We start from the raw sequence: 19,509 nt of genomic DNA, 5'->3' as shown, positions 1-19,509 counted from the left end.
CTTTAGCTCTTCTCATATGTCCAACGTACTAGTGAAACTGGCATTCAACAACAGTAGTCAATTCCTTAATGAATGCCTCCCCCTACAGGCAAGTAATGGTAACTGAAATAGCTCATGCCTCAAATGTGGACAAAGGGTTATATATACCAGGGGTGCGCAAAGTTTTTTTGCCTGAGCCCCACCCTTCCCCCCCTGTGTCTCGGTCCCTGCGCTCGCACGCCCCCTCCCGAGTGACCCGGCATCAAATGACGCAGAGGGTCGCGTGACGTAACATCACGTGACCCAACAGCATCATTCGACGCGCGATTTCATGATGACGTGGCACATCACATGACCTTGCGGTGTTATTTGACACTGAGTTGTCATGGCGACGCGTAGAAGCCGGCTGAATCCCGGTAAGTACAGGATGCAGAGGCCTCGCGCGGTCCCCTGGCATTTAAATGCCTCGGGGAAGAGCATGGGGCCTCTGCAACCGCCCTTGCCCCCCCAAGAAAAATCTTGCGCCCCCCAATTTGCGCACCGCTGATATACAGATGCAGCCACCAGTACTAGATCACTTGCCTTGGAAAATCTGGGGCAATCTCCCAATAAACTGCAACATTTCTGTGAGATTTCTATGGTTACATTTAAAATCTTGAGTTTATATCTCAGTATATATGGTCCAACTCCAACACATCTGTGGGTCTGTCAGTGTACACCTTCCACAGTATTATACATACAAGTTCACCATTCATGGCTCTTTAAGCCGTACTGGCCAATATGAAGCCATTTCCTGGGAGATTTGGTACACGTTCTTAGAAACAACACCCGAGTCGCAGCAAAGGCAGCCCCCTAAGAGAGTCTCCCCAATATGCTTCACCCTCAATGCTCCTGTCCACTAAGCCAGCGTGGACAGGGTTAACATCATGAAGAAAAGACAGACACAACTTCAAAGACCTGGATATTGTCAGCACCTCCACCCCCCCTCCGCCCCCCTCTCCTTGCATGTCTGCTGTGGGGGGGGGGGGGGGGGGGGCAAGGGGGGTGTTTGCTGCTCAACTGTTTTGACTTAATCTCAGTTGCTTTTACAATCAGCACCTGAGTCCCAGCAAAGGCTGCCAAAGGGTGTCAATCATTTGCTATTGTCTGCTGATGTTACAGCTGTTATTGGTCTTGGATAAAATATTTCAGATGTACAGTATATTGAAGCATTTCCATCTTCACACGTTACCCTTCTCTCACATTTCTACCTCCGCACAATCCCACTTACTGGTTCCCCAATGTCAACTCCTTCTTCATACAATTAACAAGCAGCTATCAGAAACACACCAACCTTCTCATCCCTCTGTACCTTATGTTTCCACTTCCCTTATAGATTGTCAGCCCCCCTGGGGCAGGACCCTCCTTACCTACTGTAACAATGTATTATTTTATTGTTTTTGTTCTCCAATCCTATTGTACAGCGCTACAGAATATGTCAGGACATTTTAAATAAATGATGATAATAATTATAATTATTAAAAAAGCATAATGCAGGAGATGGTCATTTTCCACTGACTTGCACCGAGTTTCCCATGAAGAAGGTACACAAAGCACACATTTTTAAATAAATGATGAGGTAGTCATGTGGAGCAATAGCAGGTCAGCCGGCAAGTATGCTTTAAACCGGCAATCCAAGCCATTTTTTTTGTTTGCATTGGATTGAAGCAGGGGGTCTCCAGAGCTGAACCCCATTCATTTCAGCTCCGGGGATCCCCTGCTTCCTGAAATACTTACCTCCATAGGGTGCCGGTAGCCGCTCTGCTTGGGTAGCAGGGTTTATGTTATGGCGGAGTTTCCTGCGCCTTGCGGGACATTAGGAAGCTGTGATGTCATCAGGTTCGGCTTCCAATTGGCCCGCGTGATGCGGGAGTTTGAAACTTTTACCCCAGCTAGCTTAACCGCAGCTACTACCGGCACCCCATATGGGGGAAAGTATTTCAGGAAGCAGGAGGTCCCCGGAACTGAAATTAATGACTTCAGCTCTGAAAGCCAACCTGCTTCAAACCTGTGTTAATTTTTTTTTAAATGGCATGAATTGTTCCTTTAAGCCAACACATAGTTTAGTTTACAATGACTCAACATTAAAAAATATTTTTGCAATGAAATACAAAACTGCACTTCAGGTGGCAAAGCACCGACTGCATTTAAACAGCCCCCCCCCCCCCTATCCCCCTTCTAAATGCAATCCTATACGTAACAAAAACACATACTGTAACCAGAGGCAACTAAAGGTGCACAGTACTTTGCTTCCAACATTACATATAATATTAGTTTTAAACTAACACTATTAGAGGCTTGTGTGGCTCAGTGAGAAGAGACACTGACTCTGAAAACAAAGATATTGAGTTTGAATCAGGGGAGCCTGGCTCTAATCCCGGTGTGTCAGCTCCTTGTGACCAAATACATAGATTGTAATCTCCATGGGGCAGGGACACGTGCCTGTAACAATTCTATGTACCGTTCTGCGTACCGTGCACTATGCTGTAATTGTGAAACGCGTTGAGCCACATTGGGAGAAAAGTGCTATATGAAATATAAGTTGTTATTATTATATCAAGATGTTGGAAGCCTGTGAAGACCAAGTACTGAGTAAAGAACAGTGCATGAGACAACGTAGCCAGGACTGTGTCATGTATTCAACATTTGGGATAAATGTGATGAACACATAACTAATTCAACTCCCAGTGCTGCCAGGAGAGCCAGTTCCAAATGACTGTGCAGTGTGCTGCTGGTCCCTCTGGCAGTGAAGCTATTTTTTAAAGCTGCTGAATAAGTGACACAGATGGTTATTGTACATATACTGTATGATTATTGCTACACACAGGAAACCAATACACTATTGTTTTTATATCAAAGCATAAAATCCACCATCTAATCTCCCTAGTGTCAAATTCCATTCTTTAACACCTTTTTATTTTTAACCGTCAATAACAAAACAACACGTAAAAAAAAAAAAACCCACGAGATATTAAAAGTATTAATGTGTAAAGATAAACAACAATTAGGTTCATAAATAATTAACCTGCTGTGTTTCAGTGTCTAACCACAAGCATATTTAAGTATGACATATACACACAAACATATAATAACATAGTAATGTAAAATAGCACTGTGGTTGACATTTGTTTTAAACAATGTTTAAAGCTTGAATTTCAGTGGTCTGCCACTATTTTATATTGTGTTTTCATAATATGATATAATTCTTATGGAGAGAGTGAATTAATTCTTCCCTAACTGCAATTGGGAAGCAAATATGTCAACCATGCTAGTCTCAGAGCTGGGTCTTCAACACAAGCACAACCATAATGTTTAATGCAGGAGTGGCCAACTCCAGCCCTCAAGGGCCACCAACGGGTCAGGTTTCCAGGATATCCTTGCTTCAGCACAGGTGGCTCAATCAATGACCGAGCCACCTGTGCTAAAGCAGGGATATCCTTAAAACCTGCCCTGTTTGTGGCCCTTGAGGGCTGGAGTTGGCCATTCCTAGTCTAATGCATGGAATACACTGATCAGCTAGGTTCTGGAAGAGTAATTCTTTTGCACTGCTTATTTCCAAACCTTCATTTTTTTTTTGTTATTTTTCCTTAAGAAAAAGACATTTAGATTAAAAATTCTCCTCTTATTTTATGTTCTTTCGGCATCAGTAAAGTTGAAGTCTTTTCAAAATTGGGTTCAAAGAGCTTTATTCTCTTATTTCACCGAATTAAGCAGTCCCCCAATCAGGGAATTCACCACTACTTTACAGAGCACTTCAATCACTAACACTGATACATACAGTAGCAATCGCCAGCCGATAAAGGCCTCAAAATTAGTAAGATGACCATGTAAATCCAAAAAACAAGAGTAACATTTTGATAAAGAAGTACAATTCGTTGTTAATTGTTGTCTTAAATCACTGTTTTCAAACTCAGACCTCCAGGGCCACCAACAGGTCAGGATTTAAGAATATCCCTGCTTCAGCACGGATGACTCAATTAGTAGCTGTGATTTTGACTGCACCACCTGTGCTGAAGCAGAGATATCCTTAAAACCTGACCTGTTGATGGCCCTTAAGGACTGGAGTTTGACACCAAAGTCTTAAATGAAACCACAAATCCAGTTGTCTGGCATAAGGTCACAGATCCTAAAAAATATGAAGTGACTTAAAGGAGCAAAATAGATACTTCTATAGCCCAGCAGCCAATCACAACTATCCTGACTTGAAGTTCCCATTGGTAGTTGAGTTAGGGAAAGGCATGGTGCAAGCATAGGTCTGCCTACAGTATTCATTTGTGAGGCTCTATACAGATTGGATTCCCATATTAATAAAACTAGATGGGGTAATTCAGTAATGCCAACCAGACTGCATATAATATTTGATGCATTCTGTCCTGCAATAATCCTGCATCTGGAACACGGACACACAGAGAAACAGAAATGCAGGACTACAAGCTCTGTAACACACTTCGCTTTGCAATACACTGCTGGGCAAACAAACAATACGACATTCTGTGCACGAGTCACTCTTCTGAATTCCTAGGCCAGTCTTGCTTAGTACACTGACAAAGTAACAATACAGGAAAGCCACAAATAACTAACCAAAGTAATACAGAAACATTATCTGCAAGGGGAACCGCTGAGCCACAAAATGCATGCTCTGTTAGTTAAAGCAGCAATACGGGTTTCATTTTATTTTTTATTTTATTTACAGGATTACAGCAGGGCATCTTTGGAGCTGAACTGTGTTCATTTCAACCCTGGGGACCCCTTGCCAACAGAGATACTTACCTACATATGGGGTTGCCGGTGTCTCTTTTCAGTTTAAATGTCCCAGTCACGCGGGCCAATAGGAAGCCACACCGGATAACGTCACAGCTTCCTATTGGCCAGCGCGGTGCTGGACATTTAAACGCTGCCATTATGTTAGGCACACAGTTTCTCTGATTGCAGAGATACCGGCACCCCCTATGGAAATAAGTATCTGTGGAATCATGGGGTCCTTAGAGCTGAAATGAACACAATTTAGCTCTGAAAACGACCCTGCTTCAATTCTGTAGTAATTATTTTTTTTGTAAAGTGAAACCTGTATTGCTGCTTTAAAGGAACAATCCAAGCAATATCCTACGTGTGTGATTTTTACATAATCAGTTCTGTAGTTTTAGATAATACTTCATTTTTCTTTAAAATTCAACTCTTAATGCCATTTTTAATGAGTTTTAATAAGCATCTTTTGATTTCTATAGCAGGTTTTAGCCCACCTCCCCAACAGTGCAAGATCTTTGTAACACTTTCCTGTTTGTGATAATTTGTTGCCAATATTCACAGCAGTTTGTGCTGCCAACTGTAACAATAGATAATGTTACATTAGTAATATAAGGATACATTGTAGCTGCTCAGTTACACTGACTGAAGGATTGATTGAAACTCAAAGGCAGACCTTTAGTGAACCCTGGGAAGCAGAATTTTGCTGATCGATCACAGGAGAAACAATCGGCAGCTTAGGTAATTAGTTTTCAACAAAGGTAATCAAATGCTGCCTGTATTAAAACATTTTAATTTTTTAAGTTGCTTTGATTGTCTCTTTGAAACAGTATTTCATGTCCAGTTGACTGAAAATGAATATGCTGGAATATAAAGTTACAGTTAGAGAATGATTATACTGTACGTGCCCCTAATAAGACCTATATATAATGTGATAACTTTCTAAATCCCCTTCCCCTCTGCAAGACTGCTGGGGGAAGAGAACAAGGGAGGGGGCACGGGACTGTCACAAAGGAACATAGGAAACCAGAGAGGTGCTGAGTGTAAGTTGAGGTGAAGGAATTGGAAGGAAGCGCATGAAGATAATCTTATCTCATTATGATTATACAATGTGGCATTCTTATTTTGAAAGGGTGGGTGTACATTTCCCCCCAGAGTACGTAAAAAAAGACCTTTTCTAAGCTGTGCGTGTCATTCGGGAACACTGGTGAACTTTGATCTGCTTTCTGTTTGCTGGAGGGAGTTTCCACTTTTCCCCCGCCCACTATAACATAGTTAAGTATGGTCCCTGCCTCCTGATTTACTGTGCAAAGTCATTAAAGAAAAAACACTAATACACAGTATATGTCTGCAGATGGCTGTATTGGGTTGGCATTTCTCATCCAAGTTTGAATTTTAGCACTTACAAAGCACCGCTTTCAAACCCATGAGATTGTGTTCTAAAGCAGGGGTGCGCAAACTTTTCAGTCTGCGCCCCCCTGTCTGCTCTCTCCCCCTGCTCGTGCCCCCCCCCCCCTTCATACCTGTTCTCCGGCGTATCCTGACGTCACAACGTCTTGTGATGTCGCGTTGCCATGGCAATGTGACATCATGTGACCCCGCGGCGTCATTTTACGCCAGCGCCAGAAGCCGCCGGAGACCAGGTGAGTTACAGAGGTCTCGGGTGCGCTCTCCGGCTAATTTAAATGCTTTGGGGAAGAGCACAGGGCCTCTGTAAGCGCCGCGTCCCCCCTGTGTGTGGGTGGGGGGGTGAGCGCGTGTGGGGGGGTGAGCGCGTGTGGGGGGGGGGCGAGCGCGTGTGGGGGGGGGCGAGCGCGTGTGGGGGGGGGGGCGAGCGTGTGTGGGGGGGAGGGCGAGCGCGTGTGGGGGGGAGGGCGAGCGCGTGTGGGGGGGGGAGGGCGAGCGCGTGGGGGGGGGAGGGCGAGCGCGTGGGGGGGAGGGCGAGCGCGTGGGGGGGGAGGGCGAGCGCGTGGGGGGGAGGGCGAGCGCGTGGGGGGGAGGGCGAGCGCGTGGGGGGGGCGAGCACGTGTGGGGGGGGCGAGCACGTGGGGGCGAGTGCGTGTGGGGGGGGCGAGCACGTGTGGGGGGGCGAGCACGTGGGGGCGAGTGCGTGTGGGGGGGGCGAGCGCGTGTGGGGGGGAGGGCGAGCGCGTGTGGGGGGGAGCGCGAGCGCGTGTGGGGGGGAGGGCGAGCGCGTGGGGGGGAGGGCGAGCGCGTGGGGGGGAGGGCGAGCGCGTGGGGGGGGCGAGCACGTGTGGGGGGGGCGAGCACGTGGGGGCGAGTGCGTGTGGGGGGGCGAGCACGTGTGGGGGGAGGCAAGCGCGTGTGGGGGGGGGCGAGCGTGTGTGGGGGGGGGCGAGCGCGTGGGGGGGGGCGAGCGCCTGTGGGGGGGTGAGCGCGTGTGGGGGGGCGAGCGCGTGTGGGGGGGGCGAGCGCGTGTTGGGGGGGCGAGCGCGTGTGGGGGGGGAGGGGGGCGAGCGTGTGGGGGGGGGCGAGCGCGTGGGGGGGGGGGCGAGCGCGTGGGGGGGGGGGCGAGCGCGTGGGGGGGGGGGGGGGCGAGCGCGTGGGGGGGGGGGGGGGGGCGAGCGCGTGGGGGGGGGGGGGCGAGCGCGTGTGGGCGGGGAGGCGAGCGCGTGTGGGCGGGGAGGCGAGCGCGGCGGGTGCATGCTGGTCTGAGCCACGGAGACAGTCATCCTGCACTCGTGCTGCCAGCAGCTACTAACGAGGACGCAGACAGGAGTGAGTCAGAGGTAAGCTAAGGACAATTTTTTTTCTGGGGTGGGGGATTGGGGCATGGGTGCCAGCCTGGGGAAATAAAAATGATGGGGGGGGGGGGGATAAGATGGGGCATGGGAGCCAGTCTGGGGAGATAAAAATGATGATGGGGGGGAGGGTAATAAGATGGGGCATGGGAGCCAGCCTGGGGAGATAAAAATGATGGGGGGGGGGGGGGGGGGAATAAGATGGGGCATGGGGGCAGCCTGCCAGCCTGGGGAGATGAAAATGATCGGGTGGAAGATAAGGTGGGCAGCGATGGGGGGGCCAGGATGAGCTGAGATGATGATGGGGGGGCAGGATGAGCTGTGGTGATGATGGGGGGGAGGTGGGGGTATATTTTGTATTGGGGAGGTGAGGGAAAATTTATAATGTATTTGGGGGGGCGCGGTGTTATTTTGTATTTGTATTCGGGGGTGCGGGGGTATATTTTATATGTATTCGGGGGGTGTGGGGGTCTATTATTGTGTCCAGTATTTTTGGACAAGCAACCTGGCAACCCTAGGCACGTTCTATAGTGCCGGGTGTGTGCTACGCCGTGTGCGCACGCAGAATTTTAGTTGGCTGACGTTAGTCAGACTTTCTATAATGGCGCAGCGCGCTCGCACGGCAGGGAGCGGGAAAGACGGGGAAAAGATGATTTTGTGCCGCTACCGGCGCTCAAATCTATGTGTGTATGTGTGTGTGTGTGTGTCTGTGTGTGTGTCAATGATTGCACAAATAAAATAAAAAAATATTTATTAAACTTTTTTTTTTCTTTAAAAAAAATCTTATTTAGGGCTTTCTTCACTCACACACATATACTCACACACACACACACACACACACACACACACACACACACACACACACACACACACACACACACACACACACACTCAGTACCTGCAGCTCCCGGCTCTATAACAGGGAAAAGCATGAGGCACATGCACGCGTGTTCGTATAGGCACACACGGCCGCATGCAGTATAGAACGGGCCCTAAATGCAGCGCTTGCTCTGCGGGAAACCAAAATAGCGAAGGGCAGCAACCGAACCGGACCGTTTGCGCGTTCCATGTAAGGTTTTGGAGCGACCTGTCGCTCTCTCACCGGCTGCGGGCAGCGGCAGCAAGAGGAGTTCCCGGCGCTGTCTCCTGGGGGGGGCAGTTAATTTGTTTTATGAGGCGCTTCTCACCACAGCAGTGACCGAATGAGGTGAGCGCTATGCTGCCGGTGCCAGGGAGCTATTGCAGGGGCTTCCCTGCGGCTCGTGTTTCATATCTCTACCACCCGTCACTTGTCTGCCTGTGTGTACATAGGAGGAGGGGTGCGGGCTGTGTGAGAGTGTGAGAGTCTGTGTGAGAGTCTGTGTGAGTGTGAGAGTCTGTGTGAGTGTGAGAGTCTGTGTGTGAGTGTGAGTCTGTGTGAGAGTCTGTGTGAGAGTGTGTGAGTCTGTGTGAGAGAGACAACAACTGCGCACTGCAACTCTTAGGTATGTATATACAACTTTGTTTTCACTTTGGGCGCCGTGGAAAAATCCTGATCGCCTTAGGGAGCCTTGAACCGAAAAAGTTTGGGAACCACTTTATTATACAGTATATGCCTTTTTCCTAGTAAAACATGTTTGAACAAAACTGCCCTGGCTGTATACAAGTGTAGCAAGCTTAATTTTTCTCCCAGATAACATGACATATCCCATTAAAACGCAGAATATAACAGAGTTTCCATAGGATCTTATGGCCCCGCTGGTGCAAAATATTCCACTATGTCCCACTGAAAGGGAACAAGGAGGCCTGCTACATCTGTATGTCTTGGAAGTTATCCTTTATATTAAAGAGACACCTCATCCAGTTTGTAAATCTCACACCCTAATTTACACCCATTTCTCTCTGAACCTGTTTGCCTCACATGGAGCCAGAAGGCACCTGTAAAGCAGAACAGATTTTACAAGCTAGGTTTTCACATGCTATAGCTCCAGACACTAGGCAGATGTGGCTGTTTTGTCTGCTTTCCAGCTACTTGTGGGCATGGTGGGTGTGAGTGGGGGCATTGATTAGGACACTACTGTAAGGAAATAAGTCCCCACCTACACATATTTAGTTTCCGTTTCTATATGCTGCTGAATGACTTAGAAATCCATCCCACCTACCTAATACCTCCTACTTATTGAGTTATAATGTATGGGTGAGTAAACAAGTCCATGGAGCTGTATCTGTGAGGAAGCTTCTCTTTGAGATGTACTACTATTGTATTGTATGTCTTTATTTATATAGCGCCATTAATGTACATAGCGCTTCACAGTAGTAATACACGTGGTAATCAAATAAATAACAGATAATATAAATAACAGATCATGGGAATAAGTGCTTTAGACATAAAAGAAACATTAAGGAAGAGGAGTCCCTGCTCCTATGAGCTTACAGTCTAATTGGTAGGTAGGGAAAACGTACAGAGACAGTAGGAGGGAGTTCTGGTAAGTGCGTCTGCAGGGGGCCAAGCTTTATGTATCATGTGTTCAGAATATCCACAGTGCTATTCATATGCTTCTTTAAGCAAGTGTGTCTTAAGGTGGGTCTTAAAGGTGGATAGAGAGGGTGCTAGTCGGGTACTGAGGGGAAGGGCATTCCAGAGGTGTGGGGCATTCAGTGAAAAAAGGTTAAAGGCGGGAGAGGGCTTTAGATACAAAGGGGGTAGAAAGAAGATATCCTTGAGAAGAACGCAAGAGCCTGGATGGTGCATAACGAGAAATTAGGGCTGAGATGTAAGGAGGGAGTGTAAAGCTTTAAAAGTGAAGAGAAGAATGGAGTGTGAGATGTGGGATTTGATCGGAAGCCAGAAGAGGGATTTCATGAGGGGAGATGCTGAGATAGATCTAGGAAAGAGTAGAGTGATTCTGGCAGCAGCGTTTAGGATAGATTGTAGGGGAGACAGGTGAGAGGCAGGAAGGCCGGACAGCAGGAGGTTACAGTAATCAAGATGGGAGAGAATGAGTTCCTGAGTCAGAGTTTAACTGACAGAGGAAAGGGTGTATCTTTGTTATATTGTGGAGGAAAAAGCGACAGGTTTTAGAAATGTTTTGAATGTGAGAGAGGAGTCGAGTGGGACCCCTAGGCAGCGTGCTTGGGCTACTGGGTGAATGATCGTAGTTCCAACAGTAATGTGGAAGGAGGTAGTAGGGCCAGAATTGGGAGGAAGTATGAGGAGCTCTGTTTTTGCCATGTTAAGTTTAAGGCGGCGGAGTGCCATCCAGAATATCGCAGAGAGGCATTCAGAAACTTTGGTTTGTAGAGCAGGTGTAAGGACGGGGGTTGAAAAGTAAATGTGCGTCGTCAGCATAGAGGTGATATTTAAACCCAAGAGATGTTATTAAGTCACCTAGAGAGAGCGTGTACAGAGAAAAGAGAAGAGGTCCCAGGACAGAGCCCTGGGGTACCCCCACAGAGAGATCGATAGAGGAAGAGGAGGTGTTAGCAGAAGAGACACTGAAAGTTTGATGGGAGAGGAAAGAGAAGATCCAGTATAGAGCTTTGTTTCGAATACCAAGAGTATGGAGAATGTGAAGGAGAAGTGTCAAATGCTGCAGAGAGGTCAAGTAATATGAGCAGAGTGTAATGACCTCTGTCTTTGGCAGCATGGAGGTCATTAGTTATTTTAATGAGGGCTGTTTCAGTGGAGTGAGCAGTGCGGATGCCAGATTGTAGAGGGTCTAGAAGAGAATAGGTCTTGTGAGAATACAAGACGTTCAAGGAGTTTAGAGGCAAAAGGCAGGAGGGAGACAGGTCAATAGTTAGAAAGACAGGCAGGGTCAAGCTTGCTGTTTTTGATTAATGGTATAACTGTTGCATGCTTGAAGGAGGATGGAAAGGTACCAGAGTAGAGGGAGGTGTTAAAAATGTGTGTGAGCGTAGGGGTTATGGTAGGAGCAAGAGGATTTAGGAGATGTGAGGGAATGTGGTCAAGAGAGCAAGTGATAGAGGGAGAAGAGGAGATCAACAGTGACACATCCTCCTCTGCGACAGTGGAAAAATTGTCAAGGAAGGCAGGAGGAGAGTTAGGAAACGGTGTCGGATGAGAGGAGGAAACAGAGGGGATGTGCTAGGTTTGGGAGGAAGTATGAGGAGCTCTAGTTTTCTAGGACTAGCAAGTAATCACATAAGAAAGAAAGGGCTTTGTCTGCTGCACTCTATATCAGAGGTGCTCAACTCCAGTCCTCAAGATCCCCCAACAGGTCAAGTTTTTAGGATATCCCAGCTTCAGCACAGGTGGCTCAGTCAAAGACTGAGCCGTCTGTGCTGAATCAGGGACTTGTTTGAGCCACCTGTGCTGAAGCAGGGACTGATTAAGCTTCCTTTTGAGTAAAGGTTGCCGTCTGTGGCCCTTGTGGCTAATTAGCTGGGTTTTTTCCTATTTCTTATTGGTATGTAGTTGTGATTACACACCAGAGGGATATCTGCATGGCATCTAAAGCCTATACCGTTTCAGAGGACTTCAAGTTGCACTTTCCTTTTTCCAATGACTTATTGTGAAAGTGAGCTCCATGTGGCCTTTTATGGCAAGTGTTTTTTATATATCATTTTCTTTTTTAAAAGGCCTAAACCCTGTAGTTAAATGGCAACTCCTGCTACTTATTGTCCCTTTCTTCACCCAAACAGGAAGCCCAAAACAGTTTTTTTGCATACAACAAAGGGTCTTATCCCGAACTGATAGAATTCTAAATTCAATTATGCTACTTAGAGGGATTTAGAAGCCGGTTTGATGTAAGTTTTGGGCTCATTTTGTTAGGAGTACGTAACAGGGACTTAGCCCTGTGTAAGAAACTGCCTCTAAATCCAGCAGGGAGCTGGTTAAGTGCAGACAGGAAATTAACCAGACTCCACCTGGCTAATTAGGACTCTGAGGTTTAAAACTCCTGTCTAAAACAGACCTACAGTAGAGAGATTTTCCTCAGCACATGGGTGGTGACATGAGGAGAGGGGTCTTGAATGCACAGGAGGACTGTGTGTTGACAGCAAGACACAAGGGGACAAGACAGCTTTTCTTGGGCACAGAGGACCCAGGAACCTGCCAGATGCTGGACCCTCAAGCACACCAAAACCCCACTGATAAGTGGGTAAGGGGCTTTCACCTCTCTCCCCCTCCCCCCCAGCCTTGCAGAGAGGGAAAGGGGAAGTAAGTTAGCCCTTACAAATGGATAGGTGTTTGTTGTTTTTTTGTATATTTTTGTTTGCTGTGCTGTTTAAAGGGACAGGCTCAATAAAACCATATGTTAATTTCACCCTAAACGGTCTCCATTTGCATACCTCTGCACTCATCCCTTACAGAGTAAAATAGACAATTTATAAGATCAGTAAAAAAAACAAAAAAAAACATTTAGCTGGGAAATCATCATATTGTACAGTATAGTGAAAACAGCTTTAAAAAATAAGTACAAAACATGCAGTGGGAACTGCGCCTTTAAAATATTAAGTGATTCAAATCAATTGTGGTTTGGTTCACTTCTTTTTTTACTCTTCATTATTATTCATCAAGAATATTACGACACCTCTCAAGACATAATTGTGCTTTATTGTGCAGGATTTATTTAAAAGTTCTGGTTGCACCCCTAAAATTAATTTTAAAATGCAAACTTTTTGTTGGCGAATCCTTTTCACACAGCTGTACGGGCTTCTTAGTGCGATTCTAACATTTCTTGTTGTCCAACGTAAATAAAACTATCTTAATGTATATTGTATTCATTATTATGTACCTTAGTCTTATTATAACTGCAAACATTTACAAGGTGCTTTACATGATTGGCAAATAAATAATGATTACACAGTACACCGACAGTGGACAAATGTTGCCACAAAGAACTGGCAATCTACATACAGTAGAGATGTAAGAGCATTACGCTTATAGTGCATTTGCTGGAAGCCCTCTTAATCATGAGTGACATTTCCTGTAACAAGCATAATGGATTTCCAGAGTGTGTAATTAAAATACCACTCAGTAATTTCTAGAGGGGATTAAAAAGCACCAAATAATACCTTGTTTTCCTGCGCAATTCGCAACAATGGATGCTTTAAATGCACCTCTCACTAGAGCCATTTCAATCTGTGTAACAGGATGTATGTAGCAGGGCGAAGACAAGTCTGCTTTGACATAGTTCTTTGTTCGGTTTCTGCTTGTGGTTGGATCACATGTATGGTGTTAGGTTGGAAATATTCCAAAGGGGACGATAGAACAATGTTATTGTTGTCACCCCGTGAAAAGTTGTTCAAGAGAGAAAGGGGACTTTGTCTTAAGCGTCACAAAAAGTGCCTCCAGGTGCGCAGCAAAATAAAGAGTGTCTGAGTCAAATGTAAGAAACAAAGAAACACAGAAAATGTTCACAAAGGAGGACCACTTGGCTCATCTAACCTGTCCATTTTCCTTCCTGTCTCAGACACTATTTGAATTCTGGTTTCCTACCATACTGTGTGTACCTGTATTTATCCCAAGCAGAACTATACTGTATTAACCTTTTCTACCACTTCAGAGAGGTTGTTCCATGCATTAACTACCATTTCAGCAAGCAAAGAAATACTTCCTCACATTTCCCCTGAGTCTTCACCTTCCACTTCTGCCTAATGTCCTTTTTATAGCTTTTTCTCTCTTTCTGCACAATGCTTCCATCCTGTGTTTTTTTTCTTCAGAAATACTCATATTTTGTTGGTTTTGCAAACAATACTTATACAACAATGAATATTGTGGGGGTGGGTTAGAGGAGGTTCAGGAGGGGAAAAAGGGGGGCAGGGTTTTCAAATCCCGGTCTATGCTTCAATGTGAATCGGTGCATCAAATCTCATCAACAAATCCTGTATACGGCATCAAAAAAATTACAATGCAGGTAGGTACTTTTTGAGTAGGAACAGGTAGGTGTGGAGCTAGAGTCTCTGGTGCTCTGCTCTAGAGGGCAACGATGGCTCTTAGAGCTGATTGTCTGCTTCAGGACGGTCTAAAATTAGGACTGTGGAACTATTAAGTGTTTGGGCCATTGAGCCTCGCATATTGTGGTGTATCAGCCACGGCTGCCACACATTCTAGAACCTGGGTGTAACAGGGACTTACCCCTGTTTAAATAAGGCTGCCTCTATATGGTCTGAGGAATCCAGCAGGGAGCTGGTTAATTGCAGCCAGTCAATTAACCAGTCATCCCCTGGCTAATCAAAGCTGAAGAAAAGCTATGGGATACTGCTGGGAGAGACTCCTTGGCACACAACTGTGCTGACACAGGAGAACGAGGACTTCTTAGCACCCAACTATGCTGACTTGAGGGGAGTGTCTTGAGCACTCACCAAGGCAGCAGACTTTTCCAAACCAGGAAATTTGCCGGAGGCTCTGCTACCCCAGGCAGAGGATTGCCACAAGTGGAGATAACTGGAAGTCATCCCATGGGGGAGTGAAAGAGCGGTCACAGCAATGAATGAGATGGTAAACTGAATTGCTAGTAGAAAAAAAAACACCTATTTATTGCTCAAATCATGAGGCAACAAGTAAAAAACAGCACAAACTCAAAAGTGCTAACCAAGCGTGAAACGCGTTAGAATTTCTGTGCTGTTTTTTACTTGTTGCTTCATGATTTGAGCAATAAAGTTTTTTTTTCTACTAGCAATCCAGTTTACCATCTCATTCATTGCTGTGCACCGCTCTTCCATTCCCCCACGGGAGACTTCCAGTATTCTCTGCTTGAGCTGAGTGCATGCTGAATCCTGGACAAGCTGTGATCGAGGAAGTCGTGAGAACCACACACCCCAACAGATCACATACTTTACCTATCTAGGACCGATTCTTACTACTCCAGGAGAACAATGACTGTCACCCTTTAGCCTTGTCTGAATTCATGGTGATCCGTGATTGTGACCACACAGTTTATCCCTCAAGGTGTTCTGTTTAGGGTGCTTGCTCTCTCCAATAGGAGTCATATTCAAGATTTAATTACACTTTCTAAACAGGAATCTGGAATCATTATTTTTTCATGCCTTTAAACTCTGCAGTCAAAACGGCAAAGGCTAATTATATGAATATATAGAGGGTTGTGCAATAAGCAGTGATAAGTGGGTTTTCTGGGTGCTACGCACAAAGCAGTGATAAGTGCTTTTAAGTGAGATACAATCCTTTATAGCGTGATACTGCCTGTTGTGAGATTCACAAAGCAGTGATAACAGTGCAATATCGAGCTATAATGGCTTTTTATACCACTTAAAAGCACTTATCACTGCTTTGTGAATCTCATAGCAGACAGTATCAGGCTATAAAGGCATTTATCTCACTTAAAAGCACTTATCACTGCTTAGTGCATAACCCCCATAAAGTGCATTCTGAGCACTGATTTTTCGACCTGCTCCAAGTTTTTCAGTTACAAGTGGGACAAGCCTGCTGGACACAGCCCTGTCTACAAGGAACCAGGCTTCCAAACCTGCAGAGGGATTAAAGCTGCTGTTGCAGTATCCAGAAGGGAATACTTGGACTCTCGAGGCGGAGCTCCTCAAACACAGATAAGAACTTTTATATTTTCATGCCAGACGTTTACCTAATATTATTTGACCTGGAAGAAGGTTAGCTACCCGGGGGGATAGCTAGGGGCCTACTGTATAGTTAATCTCCCAAGGGAAGTAGAGTTTTATTTTATGGTTTGTTTTCCTTAAAGGGACGGTGTGCCTATTAATTGTCTGACTGTGGAAAACAAACCACTGAAGTTAAAATCTTACCCACTGTTTGTGACTCTTCATGACCCCACTGCGATTGAGTCCTGCCACACTGGGGTAAGAATCTTTGCAGCAAACTTGTCATTCTCTACATTTGGAGAACGGACCAAAGTTAGTTTTTCATGTATACCATTGAGGAAGGTCTGCTTTTCTCCAATATTGGGCTACAGCAAACCTTGTTGCTGTCACTGTTAGAGATTTGTTTATGTGTTTGTCTAGGTCTTGGGATGGTAAATTTAATAAACATGACAATAGGCCCAGCCTCAATGCAAAGTCTAGGACATTATGTATCAGCCTAGGTACTTTTGGCACATAAAGACGCAACATTAGGGCAGGATCACCACATATCTAGAAATTTGTCCAGTTGTCTGCACCCCCTGTAGAAAATGGGAAAGGAGCCTGGGAACATGCTCAAAAGTCGCAATAGAGTTAGATTCCATCGGTTCAGGACCTTATAGGCATTTTCTTTTATGATCGTACAAATGGATGTCTTTGAAGCGGTCTCGAAGATATCCTCTCATTCCTCAGGATCCAATACCCTACCTATGTCCGATTCCCACTCGTGTAAACCTGCTGGCCTCCTGTGGGCAGATGAGAATTATCCTAATGTAAAAAATAGAAGTAATCTTTGATTAGGGGACTAGGTTTAGGACTGATTTTTTGTGCAAAGCCTTTTAGCTGTTCACATACTTTTTACACATGGATATTGAATGTTGAATCATTTGTGGATAAATAAATGTTGAAAAAGTATCATGGTTTTTGTGTAATTTGTTTAATCAGGTTATCTGTATATACTATTTGGACAGAATAAGATCTAATATTATTTTAGGTTTGATATACGTGAATATACTAAGTGGTTCACAAACTTTCTCTCCACTATATATCCTTCAGAACTGAACACAGTCCCTAGGTCAGGGGTGCACAAACTGGGGGGCGTGAGATTTTTCAGGTGGTTGTAGAGGCCCCGCGCTCTTCCCCAAGGCTTTTAAATTAAATGCCGGGGGATCGCATGAGACCTCTGCAACTTCACTTACCTCGTCTCCGGGCAATGCTTCTCCATGGCGTCAAGTGACACCCGGGGTCACGTGACCCTGCGGTGTCATTTGATGCCGGAGACATGGTAAGGATGGGAGTGCAAACAGGGGGCTCAGGGGGAGAGTTTGCGCACCCCTGATCTCAATCTTTTTTAAGCAGGGACACCCCTGAAGGATTTGTAAAATATCTAAGCACCGCTGTTATCCCCTTTTCATTCACACATATTCACACACGAAACTCACCCACTTCTTACACATGCCATATTCACCCTCACACAGTATACTCGCCCTTTTAATCAACATCCACTCCACATTCACCCCCCTTCTGTTACTTATACCACACAGTTTCCAACTTATAATATTAATGATTTTTGATGAGAAATAGATTTTCTTAAGCAATACACTTTTTTACAATTCGATTTCATAAAAAACAATTGGTTATATATAGCCCCCTATATACTCAGGGTTGCCACCACTCCAGGTGTAACCCGGAGACTACGGGTATTGGCCCTGTATCTCCAGGCTACGGGTTTACCTAGTAAATCTCCGGATGGCGGCGGGTGGTTGCAATGTCACATGACGCCTAGGCGCTATAAGGCGTCCAGTTGTCATGGCAATTTGATGTCTCGCAACGTCCCTTAGCATCCCGTTGTCATGGCAACGCGGAGCCATTGGACGCCACGAGACCATATTGACAAGAGTTGCAGAGGGAAGATGCCGGGAGGACGCCGCAGAAGGTAAGCACGATATTTTTTTTTTTAATTCTCTGGGTTGGCAACCCTGTATATACTGTATGTTGGAAAGACCTTCCACAGCGCTAATTGTATAGTAAAAGATGCATTTGCCTCTTGATACGAATGTCCTATATTGTCTGTGGCATGGCTTGAATTTAAAACCCTAGGGCACGGGTGCTCAACTCCAGTCCCCAAGACCCCCCCCCCCCCCCCCCAAAAGGTCAGGTTTTCATGATACCCCAACTTCTTTGACTGAGCCACTGATTGAGCCACCTGTGCAGAAGCAGGGATATCCTGAACCTGACTTGTTGGGGGATCTGTAAGACTGAAGTGGAGCACCCCTTCCCTAGTGCATCAGCAGCAGCAGCAGTGTTTGTACCATGCTAATAATATCCTGCTATAACATGTGTTTCTTTCCATGAAGCAAGCTTCAAACAAATGACTCATACAACTTAGATGAAAGAAAGGGGGGAAATGTGAAGGTCAAAGTGTTACAAGTTTTGGTTGTGTTAGTGTTGGCACAGATTTAACATATTAATGTATCTGGTTACTCAGACTCATCCAAAAACACAGCGCGCGCACCACCTCTGTTACGCTGACAATCCAGGGACTATTTAGTTTTGTCTGCCAAACAGTGAGACAATAACAGAGGAGATAATAAAACACCAAAACATTGAAAGTGAGACCCATTAGGCAAGTGTTTTCATTGGCTCTCTGTATTGTTTCACTGGCTACTCATAGAGATGTGCGTTGTAGCGGGATACACACAATGTGTCCGTGGGAGCAGGCACCACTGTCTGCGAATGAATCTTACATGAAAAAGGGGTGTGGCTAACATTATTGCACCTGCTTGCACGCGTCAGCGAGTCCAATAACGTCTGCTACATCTGTACCTTTCTAAAACAAATGTAAGGTCCTTGCCCCTTGGGGCTATGTATACAGGTACCCAATGTCCATGATTGGAGTGTCATATAAAAAGCACTCGTACTGTGTTTCATATATTTAAACATCTTTTGAAGAGCATATGCTATCATTATGTGATAATAACAAGAACAGAAGCAGCCATTTGCTGATCCCCACACATCAGTGTTCCCCATTTCTAATTTGTGAATGATGAGCCTCTGCTCTATTTTCTGTACACAAGTATATGTCCTCTGGCTCACTAATAATATGCACAAAAAACAGAACCAGTTCTAGCAACTTGGGATGTCCCCTAAAGGGGTCTAAAGGCATTTAGAAGATACAGAAGATGGGTGCTCAGACACAAACTCAGGTCAAGAGGTTGCATACAGTAAACAAGGTAGTCAAGCACATCAAAATAGTGATTTAATGACTAGAGTCATAACGGCATTCAACGTTTCGGTGCACCATGCACCTTCATCAAATAATATACACATACAGTACTGGTACATACATAATACTAAAAAATGTCTCTCTTACGCAGGCAGGTGACTCACAGTAAAGCTGTAAAAGAGATTAGACAAAGACCAGAAAAGTGTA

The 19,509-nt window shown here is 45.5% G+C and overlaps 1 long non-coding RNA gene across 11 annotated transcripts in view; it reads right to left on the bottom strand.

Annotated features, from left to right (window-relative positions):
• LOC142493000 (uncharacterized) overlaps positions 1–19,509 on the bottom strand; it is a 728,952-nt gene that overhangs the window by 522,906 nt on the left and 186,537 nt on the right. The window contains exon 3 of one of the 11 annotated variants that reach the window (XR_012800954.1): positions 16,245–16,844. The exons of the other annotated variants lie outside the window; for them this stretch is intronic. This is a non-coding gene — a long non-coding RNA (uncharacterized LOC142493000). The remainder of the gene's footprint in view (positions 1–16,244; positions 16,845–19,509) is intronic. 11 annotated transcript variants of the gene reach the window in all.

Source organism: Ascaphus truei, chromosome 4, assembly GCF_040206685.1.
Source record: "Ascaphus truei isolate aAscTru1 chromosome 4, aAscTru1.hap1, whole genome shotgun sequence".
In the NCBI taxonomy this organism is placed as follows: Eukaryota; Metazoa; Chordata; class Amphibia; order Anura; family Ascaphidae; genus Ascaphus; species Ascaphus truei.
This window is presented reverse-complemented; position numbering and strand designations above follow the sequence as displayed.